The 13,272-nt window shown below is 52.0% G+C and overlaps 1 pseudogene; it reads left to right on the top strand.

Annotated features, from left to right (window-relative positions):
- The first annotated feature begins 4,848 nt into the window (after positions 1-4,848).
- Positions 4,849-5,587, top strand: LOC102491064 (destrin-like; annotated as a pseudogene).
- Positions 5,588-13,272: the final 7,685 nt, after the last annotated feature.

Raw genomic sequence — 13,272 nt, 5'->3', positions numbered from 1 at the left:
CTGGGCACATGTGCGTGCGTGCCCAAGATCCCGAGAGGAGAATGGAGGAGAAGGGATTGCGGCGTGGCCATCCCCCCTGGGGGGGTGATTTCTCACTTTCTATCTCTGTCTCTCTCTTTCTGGCGAGCACACGCACCCTATAGCAAAAACTTCTCAAAAAAAAAAAAATTGGAAATGCAGAAATTCAGGTTTCCAACTCATGTTAAAACCACTGAGTTCTGGCCATGGCCACGCCAAGATTTCACATGGCACTCAGGATCCCAGTTTCCCTGCACAGTCTGGAACCCCCTGCGCACAGCTGAGAGCCCCCTGGTGCTGTCTGAAGGGTGTCCATCCGCCTGGGAGGGGAAAGGGCCCACAAGGGTGTGTCCACAGGAGGGTCCCCAAGGTGGGAGGGAGCCCAGGCCCCAGGGGGTGGCTCATCCGGAGAACAGCAGCCTCAGAGGGTCGTGACATCACTGCCCTGGACACCACAGCTGCCCGAGGGAGTGTGTACGTGTGTGGGGGTGAAGGGCAGAGACGGCAGAGCAGAGCTCCATGGAGAAAGCCCGCTCCAGCTCAGGGATAGCCGAGGAAGGGGAGGCGAGCTCCCTGTCCCTGGAGATGAGCAAGCAGGGCTGGGCTCACTCACACAAGCAAGATACAGGAGGAGACGCGAGATACAGGAGGAGAGGCTGCTCCATTGCTGGGTCACAGATTCGAACGGGTTCCTCCTGGGGGCTCCAACTGCGTTTACCACGGCCCCACCACACGTGGCCTCCTGAATGTCTGGCATCTACAGACGGTCACCCCCTACCACCAACAACCGAAAAGAGGAGCCACTCCAAAAGGGGGCTGGGAGCCTGAATTCCCCGTGAGGGGAGTCCCAGCAGCCCCCATGACAGGCTGTCAGGTGCCTACAGCGCTGGGTCACACGGCACTGAGCCCGCCCTCCGAGGACTCATTGAGAACCAGGAAGATGCAAAGTGGAAACCCCTTCAGGCTCTCCCTACCCGTTAGAACAGCATTACTATTGGGGCCAGCAGGTGGTGTGGTGGTTAAGGCACTGGATTCCCACAGGGCCCACCATGGTTCGAGTTCCCAGTCCAGCAGCCTGAAACTCACACTGGGTGCATATGTGTGCGTGCCTAAAATCCCAAAAGGAGAATGGAGGAGAAGGGATCGCAACACGGCTGTCCTCCCTGGAGGGTGATTTCTCACTTTCCCTCTCCGTCTCTCTCACCCACACATGCTCTATGGTAAAAACTTGAAAAATAAAATAAAAATTATCTTAAAACATTTTTAAAAACAGGTGTTTAAAGGAAGCCTTTTGCAAGACACAGGCAAACCATGGATACGCACTGAATGAACAAGAAGCCCGACTCTAGGGAGAAGGGCATGAGCAAAGATGAAGGGGACACGGTAAACCAAGGACATAGGAGTGGGACCCACAGAAGCCAAGATAACAGTGAGCTAGTGGGCGAGGGTACCGACCTCAGCTCTCGGCTCCTGAGATTCTGATGAATAAACAAAGAGAATCCCGAGGCCCCGACAGGGGCATGCCAACAGCCTCAGCACAGTTCGGGTGGGCCGGCCTCGCCGGGACCCCAACTGCAGACAAGACGACCACACTCGGCCAGTCCGCAGGCTCACACCCTCCCTCGCTGTGACTGGTCCGGAACGAGTTAGACAACCATGCTCTTCAGCCACCCATGATGTCGGGTAACGGGTGACGCTGCAGTAAGTAACCAAACCGATGGGACCCTGCCCTAGCGGCAGCAGACTGCCCAGAAGGGGTCAGAAAAGCTCTGCCCTCCTCCAGTTCTCTGACCCTTGACTCTGACAAGAACAAGAGAGCCATGGGACCAGCAGTTAGCGTAATGGCTACGTCGTTGGATTACCACGTAGTAGACCGCGGTTCGCGTCCCGGACCTGGTGGCTTAAAACTCACACCGGGCGCATGTGCGTGCATGCCCAAGATCCCGAGAGGAGAATGGAGGAGAAGGGATTGCGGCGTGGCCATCCCCCCTGGGGGGTGATTTCTCGCTTTCTGTCTCTCTGTCTCTGTCTGTCTGGCGAGCGCACACGCCCTATAGCAAAAACCTCTCCAAAAAAAAGAAAAGAGAGCCAGAAGGTGGCACAGTGGTACTGCAATGCTCTGCAGGCATGGGGACCCACATGGGAAGGTCACAGGTTCCCATCCTGGGGCCTCTCGGTGCATGCCAGGAGCTCAGCGTGCATGACCGTAGTCTGGGCTGACTAAGGCTGGGGGTGGATTGCAGTGGGGAGACTACATTTAGGGGTGTTTGTCTTACATTCTCTCACTCACAAAAAGACATTTTTTACAAAGGGGGGAAGATAGGGGATTGCCAAATCTAGCCAATAAAACCACAGGACATACAGTAACATCGGGGTTTGAGATAGACAACGAATAATCATGATTTGAGTACATCCTGTGTAATATTTGGGACATTCTTATTCGTCATCGATTGGAAATTCCAATTTAACAGGACAACTCTGGACAAGAACAATGTCTCCAGTTGGCGTTGGCATGGCTTTCAAACTTCTTAAGTGTTTGCAAAGAGCTCTCTTTTAAACAACAGGCAGCTGTGTCAAAATACGGGGACTTGAAAACAGCTGGGGATGACAGAAGGGGAATAAACAGACAAGATATTTGTAGACACGCCAGTTACAAACAAGCAGCCAGCGCCTCCCGGCCCACCGGCTCCTCCCAGACCTTGGCTCTCACAGACCTTGGCTCCCAAGGTTAGCCAGAGGCAGAGGAAACCAGCGGCCTACCCATCCGCACACAGACCCTGTTTGCAAGGCCCGCGTGGAGCATTTTAAATTAGGCCAAGGAACCAGCAGTTAGCGTAATGGCTATGTCGATGGACTCCCACGTAGTCGACCGCGGTTCGCGTCCCGGACCCGGTGGCTTAAAACTCACACCGGGAGCATGTGCGTGTGTGCCCAAGATCCCAAGAGGAGAACGGAGGAGAAGGAATTGCAGCGTGGCCATCCCCCCTGAGGGGTGATTTTTTGCTTTCTGTCTCTCTGTCTCTCTCTGTCTTTCTGGTGAGTGCACGCGCCCTATGGCAAAACCTCTCCCACCAAAAAAATAAATAAATTAGGCCAATATTACTAATTCACAATTCATTTACTATCAGAACGTTTAATAATAGAATTGTTTTAATCGCTAGAGGTTGTGTGAGCTAGCCAAAGAGAGACAGAAAGGCAGACAGAGGGGGAAGAAGAAAGCACCCCCCCCCAGTGAAGTGTGGTCATCTATAATCCCTTCTCTTTCACTACCCTGTTGGAATTTGGGGTGCATACACAGAGACACGTGTACCCAGGGTGTTCTTCACGCCACTGGGGCCAGGATTCAAACCGTCGTCAGCCACGTGGGATCTGGCTCCTATAACAATTAGGGGGCCAGCCCTAACAGAACATTTCTAAGTCTATTTATTTATGTCTTTCATGAGTAAGAGACAGAGAGAGAAAGAGAGAGAGAGAGATCACTGACAGGTCTTGACCCTACAACACACACCCAGCCTCTGGCAAGCCTAGATCATGGGCTCGAGGGTGCCGGCACAATCAGAGAGATCTCTGGACGCAAACACAGGACCTACCCCCACAGAATACCACATTTTACCGTTGTACCACCCACCGTAGAGAGAGGAAAGGGAAGAAAGAACGAAACCGAAGACCTGATAGAAAACAGGGCTGCTCCTGAGACCTCTCCTTGGTAGGGAGCTTCCTGGCAGCCAAAGCCAAAAGGGAAATTAGAGGGTGACCCAGTGTTCCTTGTCTGATAAGAGGAAGTCATTTAGCTCACTGGGAAAAATAAACTTGTTCTTGGCATGACTATTAGCAGGGATTTTAGCTGCTGATCAGATTCATATTCACTATCACTTCCTCAGTGCCCACACAAAGCCAAACACGGGAATGCACGTTTCTGGGGATATTTATTTTATGTAACCATGCTCTACAGATAAGAAACTGAGGAAGCCCAGACAGAGTAAATAGGCTGCCAAAGGTCACACGACCAGTAAAAGGAGGTGCAGGAACTTGAGTCCAGGGTGGTCTGATCAAGAGCATGCACCCAGAGCCCTTCAGCGTGCAGTAGCTATTTGAGCATCTGCCTTTTTCGGTGCCGCAAGCCCGTTACAGTGCTGGGATGTGGCAGTGAACGCGACCAATGACGGGCCTCCCCTCAGACAGCCAACGTTCTAGTAGAGGGAAGAGAGAAAGAACAACTGAAGACGACCACGCCGGCGTTGTGTAAGAGGACTGACGCTTCCTCAGTACGAGTGGCCAGAGCAGGCCTAGGAGGCAGGTAGCGTGTCAGCTGAGCCCTGCCTAGCACATACACGGGGCCGAGGGAAGGTCCGGGGAAAGGTGTCCCTGCAGGAGTCACAGCAAGTGCAGAGGCCAGGAAGCAGGAACCAGTCAGACATGGTGGCCGGCAGAGAACAAGGCAGAGAGCAGTGGGGTGCGCTGGGGCTGAGCACCAGGAGCACAGGCTCGGGGAGGAGAGTGAGCACCAGGAAGAGAGAGGCCCAGAGAGGCGGGACCAGGGCCACCCAGGTACAGGGCCACCCAGGTGTGGGCCCAGGCCCTCAGCAAGGCACCTGGTCCACCTAGGAGACACTGTTCCAAAGGAGCACTGGGCCACTGCTGTGACAGCAAGCTGGGATCGAGAAATGGCAGTATGCAGACACCTCTTTCAAGAAGTACAAGGGGGGGTCCCACTTCTGTGAGGAGGAGGCTCTGAAGATTCGGCGCCGGTCGGCTCCCTCCCCCGCGTCCCTGCCCCAGCCACCGGGAGCCACGTGGGAGTCCAGCGCCTTAATCACCACGCCGGTCGCTGATGAAATATGTCGTATTTTTTATGACATGGAAGTTAGGAAATGCTCCACACCAGAAGAAAACAAGAAAAGCAAGAAGGCCATCATTTTCTGTCTCAGTGCAGACAAAAAGGGTATCATTGTAGAAGAAGGCAAGGAGGTCTTGGTTGGAGATGTTGGTGTAACTGTCACTAATCCACTCAAGCATTTTGTGGGAATGCTTCCTGAAAAAGACTACCGCTACGCTTTGTGTGATGCAAGCTTTGAAACCGAGGCATCCAGAAAAGATTAATTGATTTTTGTGTGTGTGGGCACCAGAACTAGCACCTCTGAAAAGTAAAATGATCTATGTGAGCTCTAAGGATCAAAAAGAAATTTTGGGACCAGCAGTTAGCGTAATGGTTATGTCGCTGGACTCCCACGTAGTCAACCACGGTTCGCGTCCCGGACCCGGTGGCTTAAACTCACGCAGGCACGTGTGCGTGCGTGGCCAAGTTCCCAAGAGGAGAATGGAGGAGAAGGGACTGCGGCGTGACCATCCCCCCTGGGGAGTGATTTCTCGCTTTCTGTCTCTCTGTCTCTCTCTCTCTGTCTGGCGAGCACACGCGCCCTATAGCAAAATCCTCCCAAAAAAAGGAAAGAAATTTCAAGGCAGAAAACATGAATGTCAAACAAACGGGCCAGAAGACCTCAATCAGGCCTGTATCGCTGAGAAGCTAGGTGGATCCCTAGCTGTAGCTTTCGAAGGATGCCCCATGTAGCTTCATCATTCAGTGCCATAAATCAAAAGCTTCCATCTTTAAAGTTACTTTCTTGCTATATAAGTAAAGCAAATATTATTTAGGCCCGGGTCTCACTGAGGGGAACTGTCTTGTCATCTTTTAGACGTAGCTACATATTCTATAAACACGTGCAAAATGGCCCTAAATAAATCTAAATTAAAAAAAAACAAAACAAACAAAAAAAAAGAAGTACAAGGGGGACCAGCAGTTAGCACAATGGCTATGGTGTTGAACTCCCAAGTAGTCAACTGTGGTTCAAGTCCCAGACCCGGCGGCTTAAACTCACACCGGGCGCGTGTGTGTGCGTGCCCAAGATCCCGAGAGGAGAATGGAGGAGAAGGGATTGCGGCGTGGCCATCCCCCCAGGGGTGATTTCTCACTTTCTGTCTCTCTCTCTCTGCCTTTCTGGCGAGTGTACGTGCCCTATAGCAAAAACCTCTCCAAAAAAGAGCAATGAGGGAAGATTTTAATTGCACAAAGTACAAAACCTGGTAAAACCTAACCTCTATCGCTAGGGAATGCGAAGGCAGGGGCGGTACCCGTGACAGGGAGACTGGAAGGACCTCGAGGCTTCCAGAAAGGGGCAGCGTTCTCCTGCTTCACCCAGGGCTGGCGACCTGCGGGCCTCCTCCGCCACAGTAAACAGGCTGCTGTGTACTGACTAGTAAAAAGTCTCTTTTATGATAGAAAGGAAAAAATGACCAATTGCAGTAGTCCAGAGAACGGACACAAAAGCCAGAGAGGGTACTGGCAGAGGAAATGGAACAAAGTGGAGATTTGAAAGTCACAGAATATCCAAAGTAAAGGGATCGTGTCTGGCTTCCCCCTCTAAAGCCAGAGTTCATTTACTAGTGGGCATGAAAAACAGTCTTAATAACTGGGACCAGCAGTTGGCATAATGGCTATGTCGCTAGACTCCCACGTATTGACCGTGGTTCGCGTCCCGGACCCGGTGGCTTAAACTCACGCCGGGCGCATGTGTGTGCGTGCCTAAGATCCCGAGTGGGGCGAATGGAGGAGAAGGGATTGCGGTGTGGCCATCCCCCCTGGGGAGTGATTTCTCGCTTTCTGTCTCTCTGTCTCTGTCTTTCCGGGCGAGCACACGTACCCTATAGCAAAAACCTCTCAAAAACAAAAAAAAACCCAAATAAACAAAAAAATTGATGGCATGATTTGCAAAAGGACAAAAAGCCCGGCCATGAAGGGAAGGGCACAGGTCTGCAGTGTTGGCAGGTGGCAGCTTAAGTTGCAGGTCACAGGAGGTCAGGTGAGGTGAAGGCAGAGCTGGGGGTCTAAGACCCCCAGAGAGGAGGAGGAAGACAACAGGTCCAGGACAAACCCTGGCTGCAAGGCGAGGCCTGAGCAGTGGGTCCTGGGAGGGACTCGGCTGTCAGGAGCCCTGTGGTCCTCACAGGCTGGGCAGCCACCTTCAACTGGGTGAGCTCATGAGAACATTGGGAAAAATAATCCTCCAAGTGGAACGGCCAGGGTTTTGTCCCCTCCCTTCCATCTCCTCCCTAAAAAAAAAAAAAAAAAAAGGAAAAAGAAAAAAAAATGAATAGAGAGCTCCTTAAATCTTGGGTGAGCGGACCCTACATACATAGTCGCTAATCTCGTTACCAACATAACCGGTGAACAATTACAAAGATGAATTCCTAGGACTTTTAATCAACCTTTCTGAGAAGAAACTGTTGCTTTTGGCACCAGAGGGGACTGATATTTTCCTTCCCCACCAGGCCCTACTCTGGAAAGAGGAAACGCTCCCAGGGCGTGAACCAAGAGAAAGCCCTGCCCCAGCCAAGGCTGAGCTCACCCACGCCCCACCTGGTGCTCAGGGCTCCCTCCGCCCAGCCCTAAATGGGTGGTCTGCCCTGGATGCCCCGCCCACCCCCTGAGAACCCAGGCAGCCTCCAGGGATGCTCTCCTCTGACCACCTCCCACCCAGATCGAGTCCTGAATGGTTCCAAGCAGCTCTGGCCCCTTTGGGGGGCTATGCACAGTCACCCCACCTCCAGCAGAAAAGGAGAGTAGGAACAAAGCTCTGTGGTGGACTGCAGGGATTTCTGACCCCCTTTCTAAGAACAGCCCCTGGATTTCATTCTGGGGTCTAGAGAACCCCACTAAAACTCCACCCAGTACCTCCTGTTCCCCTCACGGTAGTGCCTGACTCAGGGGTGGACGCTGGGTTAACTGGAGCCCATCAGGCCCAACTTGGGTGAGATACGGAGCAAATGGTCTTCCCCTTCCTGCTGTGTGAGACAGAAAATGACGGGATGTTGAGGGTCCCTGAAGCCATCCTGTCACCAGTGGAAATGGAGACCAGAGGCAACTCAAAAGAAAAAGAACAGCCACGAGATGAAGATGTAGAAATGGGTCACAGTGACAGTTGCTGGGTACCTGGCTCCGAGCATGCCTGAATCTAACTGAAAAGCTGACCTGCGGTGGGACCAGCAGTTAGCGTAATGGCTATGTCGCTGGACTCCCATGTAGTCAACCGCGATTCGCGTCCCGGACCCGGTGGCTTAAACTCACGCCGGGCGCGTGTGCGTGCGTGCCCAAGATCTCGAGAGCAGAATGGAGAAGGGATTGCAGCGTGGCCATCCCCCCTGGGGGGTGATTTCTCGCTTTCTATCTCTCTCTCTCTGTCTGTCTGGCGAACGCACGCGCCCTATAGCAAAAACCTCTCAAAAAAAAAAAAAAAGAAAAAGAAGAAAAAGAAAAGCTGACCTGCGGTGACAGGAACCATGCTGCGTAAGCTGACCTGGACTAGGTTTTCTATCACTTGCAAACAAGAATTCTTTTCATTGCCAGAGTGCACATGTGCTCACTAGGAAGAGAGAGAGAGCGAGTGAGCGCTAACTTCCACCTCCCTTTCCTAAGCCATCTTCCCCTGTTGTCCTCCACACACCCAATTCCTACTAAACTGGAAGATTCTCTCTGGTTCCCAATCCCTCATGTTGGTTCTTATTACCCCAACCTAGACGCCTTCCCTCCTGAAACTGCAAATCCAAATCCTAACCCCTGCTTTAAAGCCAAGCCCCAAGGGTAGGTGAGAAGTGGATGGATAAAGGGGTGGGTGGGGAGATAGAGAGAGAGAAATGAGTGGGTAGAGAGACAGATGAGCGAGTGGCTGGGTGGGTAAGGAAGGACAGACGGAAGGATGGGGGTGGGTGACCAGTTGGATGGCAGGATGAATGGTTGGGTGGTTGGACAGACGGATAAAGGAAAGAAAGGAAGGGGGGGAGCAGCAGATAGTGTAATGGCTATGTCACTGGACTCCCACATAGCCGACCATAGTTTGAGTCCCAGACCCGGTGGTTTGAAAATTACATTGCGCACATGCGCATGCATGCCCAAGATCCCTGGAGGAGAATGGAGGAGATGAGATTGTGGCGTGGCCATTTCCCATGGGGGGGAGTAATTTCTCACTTTCTGTCTCTCTGTCTTGTCTCTCTGGTGAGCGCATTCATCCTATAACAAATCTCTCAAAAAAGTTTATGAACATAGGGGCTAGTGGGTGGCAGAGTGGTTAAGACACTGGATTCCCATATAGCTAACCACAGTTGGAGCCCTGACTTTGAATATCATGCAGGGTGCGTGTGTTTGTGTGTCCAAAATCCTGAGAAGGGACCGTAGTGTGGCCATCCCCCCAAGGGGGTGATTTCTTACCCCCCCTATCTATTTTTTTAAGAGATTTTTGCTATAGGGGTCTCTCTGTCTTTCTCTGTCTTTCTGGCGAGCGCACGCGCCCTATAGCCATTACGCTAACTGCTGGTCCCAAGCCGGGGTACTCTCTTGAACCAGTACCTCAGACTACTCTTGTTCAGAAGAAACAGCTCAGAACACCCAGGCTTGAATCAGAACAGCTCGTGCTTCCACCTGGCTGCATGATCCCTGGCAGGGATTCCGGCTTTCTGAGCCTCATTTCCCCATCTGTGAAATGAGAACAGGCAAGTTTCCCCACAACGGGCTGTCGGACTAAATAAAAAATGACCCACAGAGGCTAGCACAAGACACAGACACAGGACAGTCAGAGGTGACAATTCTTTGCAATCTGTTCAAAAAAACTGTTCCAAGGGCCAGCAGATGGCATGGAGGTTAAGGCAGCTGGATCCCACATAGTTGACTCTGCAGTTCAAGTCCCAGACTCAGCGGCTTGAAAATCATGGCAGGTGTGGGGACCAGCAATTAGCATAATGGCTATGTCACTGGATTCCCATGTAGTCGACCACGGTTCGAGTCCTGGACCCGGTGGCTTAAAACTCACACCAGGTGTGTGTGCGTGTGTGCCCAAGATCCCGAGAGGAGAATGGAGGAGAAAGGATTGCAGTGTGGCCATCTCCCCTGGGGGTGATTTCTTGCTTTCTGTCTCTCCGTCTCTCTCTGTCTGGCGAACACATGCACCCTATAGCAGAAAACCTCTCTGAAAAAAAAAGAAAAGAAAAGAAAGGAAAAAAAATCACAGCAAGTGTGTACATGCACGCCCCAAATCCCAAGAGGTGAATGGAGGAGAAGAGATTGCAGCGTGGCAATCCTCCCTGGGGGTGATTTCTCACTTTCCTTCTCTCTCTGTCTCTGTCTCTCTCCAGTGACCACATGCACCCTATAGCAAAAACAATACAAAACAAAAAACTGTTTCAGGCCTACAAAAAGAAATGTGGTTTTCCTCTCATTTTATAAAACTATGGAAGTCCTGGAACCAGCAGTTAGTGTAATGGCTATGTTGCTGGACTCTCATGTAGTCGACCACGAGTCCCGGACCCAGTGGCTTAAACTCACACCAGGCGTGTGTGCGTGTGTGCCCAAGATCCCGAGAGGAGAATGGAGGAGAAGGGATTGCGGCGTGACCATCTCCCCTGGGGGGTGATTTCCTGCTTTCTGTCTCTCTGGTCTCTCTGTCTATCTGGTGAGCACACACACCCTATAGCAAAAACCTCTCCAAAAAAAGAAAAAAAGAAAAAAAACCTATGAAAGTCCTTGGGGCCAGCAGGTGGCATCGTGGTTAAGGGCATGGGACTCCCACACAGTTGACTACAGTTCAAGTCCTGAACCTGGTGGCTGCTTTCTCACTTTCCCTGTTTCAATCTCTCTCTCACTCTACCCCTCTCTGGTCAAATTAAAAATAATAAACAAATAAAGTTAAATAAAATAATTATTTAAAAAAATGTTTAATTAAAAAAAAAAAAAAGACCTACGAAAGTCCTAATATCAGATGCAGATATGGACGCTGCAAGAAAAGAATTTAGTGGCCCAGCCAGGTGATGTGGTGGTCAAATTAGCTGGGTCCCACATGGCTCGAGTCCCAGACCCAGAGGCTTGAAAGATGGCAGACGCATGTGCGTGCACGTGTGTGTGTGTGTGTGCGCACGCGCATGAATGCATGCCCCCAAAATCCTGAAAGGAGAACGGAAGAGAAGAGATTGCAGTGTGGTTATCGCCCTGGGGGGTATGTTTTCACTTTTTTTTCTCTCTGTCTCTCTCTTGCGAGTACACGTACCCTGTAGCAAAGAAAAAGAAAAAGAAAAAGAAAAAGAAAAGGAAAAAGAAAAAGAAAAAGAAAAAGAAAAGGAAAAAGAAAAAGAAAAAGAAAAAGAAAAGGTCTAGCTGTCGGATTGGAATTTTAATACTAGGAAATAAAATCTAGCAACACATTCAAAGAATAATAATATATTAAGCCCAGGTAGGGTTTAAAATCAATACAAGTCACTATTGTGTAAAAAAGGCTAAAAGAGGGACCAGCAGTTAGCGTAATGGCTATGTCGCTGGACTCCCACGTAGTCAACCGCAGTTCGAGTCCCGGACCCGGTGGCTTAAACTCACGCCGGGCGCATGTGCATGCGTGCCCAAGATTCCAAGAGGAGAATGGAGGAGAAGGGATTGCGGCATGGGCATCCCCCCTGGGGGGTGATTTCTCGCTTTCTGTCTCTCTGTCTCTCTCTGTCTGTCTGGCGAGCGCATGCGCCCTATAGCAAAAACCTCTCCAAAAAAAGAAAAAAAAAATAAGGCTAAAAGAAAAATTCCACATGATCATCTCGCTGGATGCTGAAAAAGTACATTCCCTATTCTCTCCCCCATTATTAGGGGGAGACATTACCAGGCCCCAAGGACGAATGGAATGGAGGACAATATCACACCCTATTTCAACTATGTTTTCTCGATCTATTGGCCAAGGTGGCCCCCATGGCAAAGAGGTGGGCAGCTACGGAGAGGACAGGCAGACGGCGGGAGGCCTTCCGTCCCAGGACAGAGCGGGAGGCCGAGAGGCTGCTCTCCGCTCCTCAGAATGGTATGCAACTGCAAACGTATGAATGGTTTACATCTGGAATTTCCTATGTCATGTTTTTGGACTGCGGTTGACCACAAATAACTGAAACCATGGCAAGTAAGACCTCAGATTGGGGGGAACTACTGTATTTAATAACATTCGATATTTTGGGGATTAAAGGCCCATGCATTTTTCCTGGTAAAGAGACTCCTCTACCTGATTCCTGTGGGAGGTGGCTCCTCCCAGCAGCACTGAGATGGGGTGGCCCTCTTCCTCCCAGAGGATGCACTGGCCTTTATGGGGACTTTAATGCCTCCCAAAGTGGGGTTCAGGTGCCATACAGGCCAGCAGAGCCTTTGGGACCCAGCCTCTCCCAGAGCCCACCAGGCCCCCAAGCAGCAGCAGCCCACCCTGCCTGCACCCCAGAGAGTACAGGCGTCCAGTCAGTGCACACCCAGGCCGAGAGACGGGACAGACAGAGACCACACCTCTCAGAATGGGGTAGCCCCAGAGAGGGGCCAAGGCCAAGTTCTCACCTGTCTCTGTGCTCAATCAGACTTTCCTTGCTTGACTAAAAAGACCAAGACTCCTCTCCATGACAGCTGTTATGTGTGTGGGGGGGGAGTGGGGTACATACATGCACATTCTTGTGCTGGGTCACCTCCCTGGCAAGTCCTCACCTCTGTCCATCACCTCCACACCCTCTCCAGACCCATCCCCCGGGTTACTGGCCCCCAGTCCCCTGACGATTCCCGATTCCTTCTCCCTGCTATGCCGTGCTCCCCTCTGCCCAGACCGCTTCGTCTCCTCAGTGTTCCTGCGATGCCTTGCTCCGGGCTCCCTGGTGGCATTTCTGACCCACCTGTTCACCCCGTCGGAGCCCACCCGCTCTAGTCCACATGGCACCCTTGCTCCCACGTGACCTCGGTGCAGACGGCCCTGCAGATGTCACCATGCGTGGCACTCACAGGGCACTCTGCCATCGGCCCATCGGACAGTACCTGCCTTCTCTAACCACAGGGCACATCGGAGGCTGGGGCTGCACGGCTCCTTCCCCACACTGAAGAGCCGCCATCTTGCATGCACACGTCTGTCTGCTTGTCTGTCTCTCAATCTGGGTCGTAAGTCTCTGAGGCACAGATACCCTAAGCTTCCTGCCCAGCCCTGAGCCCCAGGGCCTGGCCCATGGCGAGCACTCAAGGTGCTCTGGTTGGAGGCACGGAGGCACGGAGGCATGGGTGGGTGGGTGGGTGGGTGTGTGGATGAGTGGGTAGACGGATGGACCGATGGATGGGTAGACGGTGGATAGGGAGGATGAATGGGCAAGGTAGACGGAGGATGAGCGGGTGGAAGGACGAGCGGATGCACGGGGAGACGGACAGGGGGATGTACCGGGGGT

Source organism: Tupaia chinensis, unplaced genomic scaffold, assembly GCF_000334495.1.
Source record: "Tupaia chinensis unplaced genomic scaffold, TupChi_1.0 Scaffold000451_2, whole genome shotgun sequence".
NCBI lineage: Eukaryota > Metazoa > Chordata > Mammalia > Scandentia > Tupaiidae > Tupaia > Tupaia belangeri.
Note: the sequence above shows the minus strand (reverse complement) of the source record. Positions and strands in the feature narration are given on the sequence as shown.